At 39.5% G+C, this 4,670-nt stretch overlaps 1 long non-coding RNA gene across 1 annotated transcript in view; it reads right to left on the minus strand.

The window, feature by feature from the left end:
* Positions 1 to 2,201: 2,201 nt before the first annotated feature.
* LOC111813956 overlaps positions 2,202 to 4,670 on the minus strand; it is a 10,351-nt gene continuing 7,882 nt past the window's right edge. The window contains exon 3 of the long non-coding RNA XR_002819067.1: positions 2,202 to 2,564. This is a non-coding gene — a long non-coding RNA (uncharacterized LOC111813956). The remainder of the gene's footprint in view (positions 2,565 to 4,670) is intronic.

Raw genomic sequence — 4,670 nt, forward strand, 5'->3', positions numbered from 1 at the left:
TAGGCTTGATCCCTGTAAGTATTCCAGAGTGGGACTGTGTTTGGATACAGGGCCTTGGTCCAAATGAAGTTATTAGAGGGCCCCTAATCCTGTGACTGGTGTCCCTACAAGGACAGGAGATTAAAACACAGACACATGCAGCAGGAAAACCCATAGGAAGACACAAGGAGGATGTGCCCATCTGCAAGAGGGGGAGGCCTCAGAATAAAGCCAGCTCTGCCAATACCTCCGTCTTAAAGTTCCTTGCAGAACTAACTGTGAGGAAATAAAGTTCTGTTGTTGAACTCCCCCAGCCTGCGGTATTGGTTACAGCAGCCATTGGAAACTCTCAGGCTGCCATCTCCAACTCTCCTCTGTGCTCAGTGAAAGCTCCCTTTGTTGGCTGATATCTCTGTGGCAACTTCGGGCTAAAAGAACCATGGTTGTAAGAAGGGAGTGCAGAAAAAGAACACCACCCTTTCTTGTCTTCAGGAGCCCTGTGACCTGAAGGCACACACCAAAAATCTATTACTCTGCAGACCTGGCATCATGTGACATCTGGAAAGCTATAAGCCTGTCCATATTTTTAGCTCTCACTTGGCCAAACATTACAACATGAGATTTCCAGAAGGCACATGCCAGACACACGTGTACTGTCAAACTTGGGTCTGAATATGCAGAAAGGTTCCAAATTCTTCACTGTGTACACAAGTTAAATTTGGTTGATGCACTTTAATATCACATTCTGTCAAAACATTTCCTTCCCAAATGAGGCTATAATTTACTTATGGAAAGCAGATGAACAGACATTTGGAATCTTGGAAATCTTTTAAAGTAATGTTTGAACAAATTGAGCAAGTAAGTCAACTGAGGTAGGGTTTTCCCCCAAAGAAGTAAAAGAGAAAATTGGACCTTTTTTCCCTACTCTAGTATGATTTAGAAGTTGATTATAGATGATTCCCTCCAACACTCCCTGTCTACTTCTGATAATAAGAAATAAGCATTTGGAACAATGCTGCTTATTAGTTAGAAATTCCTTGTAATGACAGTTAAATATAATTATTTTTCCAATGAGGACATTTTTCAGAATAAACAAAGAAGGCACTGCTTAAACATGATGCCAGGATGAAGTCGGAATCTAGGGCTGCTCTAAGTAAACATGCTATCATCCCACTACACAAGCAAATGTTTTGCTCTCCTCACAGCCATCACAGCGAAATCTTCCAGGACTTTGTCTCATTGTTTGTTAAATCTTTAAAATTACAAGCACATTATTTTTCTTTTGCAGGCAAAGTGATGGACAAGCTCAGCATACGATGCATGTTTGGTGTTTCCCAAAAGCTTTGCCACATGAAAAACTACAACTGGGTGCTTCCACTGGCAGGGATTCTGCTGGAGAGCAGCACGAGATGGTAGAAAGTGGAAGAAAGAGTCCAGGGCAGATGGTGAGAGTGCAGCTTTCCAGTTCTAACTCTGCCAGTACTAGCTACATAAATGCGAACAGTTTTCTTTCCTGTAAAATGTGGAGGCTGGATCACATGATTCCTAAGATCAGCCATGGCCTTAGCAAATCACATAGGGGTGTCTTAGGGTGACAGTCTGGTTAATAGAGATATGGAACTGCCCCCAAACTGAATTTTTATCAGACTTTTGTCTTAAGATTGGGAAAACAGCAATCTTAAGAATATTTGGATGTCTGCATCCAAATATAAGTTTGAAGGGGAGATAAGGGTAGAATATGCTTGGGCTAAAGTGTTCCTGAGTTTAACACTGAAGTATATGAATGTGGGCTTTGGTAGGAAGAGTCACAGGACACACAGTAAAAGACAATGCTGCTCGCAGGGCAGGGCTGAACCTGAAATACTGAAATTATTAAAGAAAAGTGGAGTATTAGAAAAGTGGATTTAGAAAGGCAAGCTTGAAGGAAAAGTGATCCTTCTCGCTAGCCTTAGGGTCACTGGCAATGACTTTCAGTGTGCAACTCCACAGTAAGGTCTTCCTTTATGGTTACCTACTGCACAATCAGCGGAGGATTATCTCAAATGTCAGAAATTACACTTTTCACCCACTGGAATGGCAAAAAGCAAAACTGCAATAATACTTGGTGATATAGGGGCTTTAAGGAAGTGGACAATTAGATGCTGCAAAAGGAATATGAACCTTTTTTAAAGTAAAGTTTTTATTCGAGTGCAACTTACAATCAAAATGATTTAAGTCTTATTGAGTTTTGGCTAATTATATCTATAAATCACCCTAAACATCTTCCCTGTGCTCCACTGCAGTTCATTTTCTCAATCTTCCATCCCAGGAAGCTGACAGTCCATTTTCTGTAACCACAGATTCAATTCTCCCTTCTAGAATTGCATATACATGGAATCCTATGTATGTGTTTCATGTCTCTAATTTCTTTCATCCCGCATTCATTGTCATGTTTTTAAGACACCTTCGTGTTGTTACATAGATCCATTCATTCCTTTTCTTTGGTGAATAAACCACGTTCTGTTCATCTGCCCACCTGCAGATGGCAGATGGACATTTGGGCTGTGTCTATCTTTGACTGTGGAGGACCGTCATGAGGACTTCCCCTGAAAGAAGATAATTCACCTTCATTTAATTCACATTCACTCTATCCCATTTACTGACACGCACCCACGGGGCTGGTGCTAGGGAGCCGCTTATCCTCCTCAATTGGCTATAAGCAATGCAAATGGTCTAGCCAAGGTGCTAGAAAGAAACAATGATATCCCAGGGCAGGTAAGAGCCGAGGCATTTCCTCAAACTATGTTATGCAGACTCCTCCAGACTTAGAGGCTGCCTGCTACAGGAAGGAATTGTTACTTATTCTGCACATCTCTCTTCGCGTGTTGTAGCACTGCCATTGGTCCTCCTACTTAGCCCAGGCTCACAGACTTCACATAGTTCCCACTATTCTCACTGTCACTCACCCCCAAGCCACTCCCCTCTTCATGAATTATTAAAACCTGGGTTTGGCCCTGAGTCATGGCCTCTGTTCCCATTGGAGTTAGGACTCCCCAATCGTAGTATGTCTCTTTTTTCTCATCATCGGTTACTTTGGAAGTAGTAGGTTGGAATTTACTTTCAAGAATTCCAATTACTTTTCCTTGGGATTATGATATATGAACCCTGGACCTTGAGGGGATGGGAATTGGTATTTGGCTACTGTGAGCAAGGCTGTTATGAAGATGTGTTTACAAGGCCTTGTATGGGTGTAAGTTTTCATTTTTTTAGGTGATAACCTAAAAGTAGGATTTGCTGGGTTATAAATTTATCAGAAATTGACAAATTATTTTCCATTCACTAGATATATTATTCTTTTCTCCCTCTGAATTACAGTGTTTATTTTTTTCCTTTTCATTGAATTGTAAAGCTTCATAATGTATTTCAGGTCCCAAAACTTCATTAATTATGTATATTCTGAGAGCATTTTCTTTTGGTTCATCACTTTTCGTTTTCTTATTATCTTTTGAAAATCAGGTTTTAATTTTGATAAATAGATCTTTCTGATTTATCCATTTCTTTTTTTCTGACCTGTGCTTTTTTTGCATCCTATGAAATCTTTGCCTAACCCATGACCATGAAAATTTTCTCCCATTTTCTTCCAAAATTTTAAGTTTTAGTTTTAAAATTAGTCCCTTGATTCATTTGAATTAATTCTTGTACATAATATAAAATAAAAGAAGCCATTTGATTTTTTATTGATAGATGTCATGTTTTAGAACAGCTTTAGATTTACAGGAAACCTCGAGCAGAGAATACAGAAGGTCATCCTAGATCCCATTTTCAGTTTCCTTATTATTAACACCCTACACTACCATGCATTGTTACATTTAGTGAACCAATACTGGCAAATTATTATTTCCTAAAGTTGATAGCTTATTACAGTAACCTTCATTTTACGGCTGTTCTTTTCTACTCCAGATTCTCACTCACCTACTAGCTTTATCGTTTGGCTGCAATAGTTAGTTAAATTTCCCCAGAGTAGTTCTTCTTCCCTCTCCTTTTCTGTACTGTATTCTTTAGATGAGATGAAAGGTCATATGATACTCTTAATTGAGGAGTTAGAGTTGTGCTTTCTCCCTGTAGGTGGAGTATCTTTATAGCTATTTGGAATTCTCCCTAGGAGAATTAGTTATTCATTTATTTATTTATTTATCCAACCATTTTTGATATCAGCACAAACTCATACATATTGATTTTTATGCTTTAGATGAAAATCCAGGCTTATCTGATTGTGTTGCTCAAAATTGTTCCCACACTGATCATTGGGAGCTCCTTCAGTGTGGTCCATTTGAACTTCCTGTTGTTTCAGCACAGTTTATGAAAAAATGGCCATTTCTCCATTGGCACTTCTGTTGAAAAGCAGTCCACTATACATGTAATCAACATGCTGTTATGTTTTAGCGCCTGTTTTTCTCCATTTACCTTTAAAACTGAGAAGTAGCAAGAGAGATGGCAAAAGATCATTTACTTGATGGCACATGTTTCTTTCCTGTCCTGGGCTAACCACAGCCCTGCGCTCTCTGGGCAATTACAATCTCTCTGGGCATTACCTCTTCTACCATGTTGACTCCTGTTCTTGTAGTCTGATCTCTTGGAACAAGAAAACTGAAACAACACATTGACTGTGGTAGTGTGTGGAGAGCTGTGAAGGACCGTGCCTACAAGATGGC

This window comes from Octodon degus, unplaced genomic scaffold (assembly GCF_000260255.1).
Source record: "Octodon degus isolate 3935 unplaced genomic scaffold, OctDeg1.0 scaffold00246, whole genome shotgun sequence".
Lineage (NCBI taxonomy): Eukaryota > Metazoa > Chordata > Mammalia > Rodentia > Octodontidae > Octodon > Octodon degus.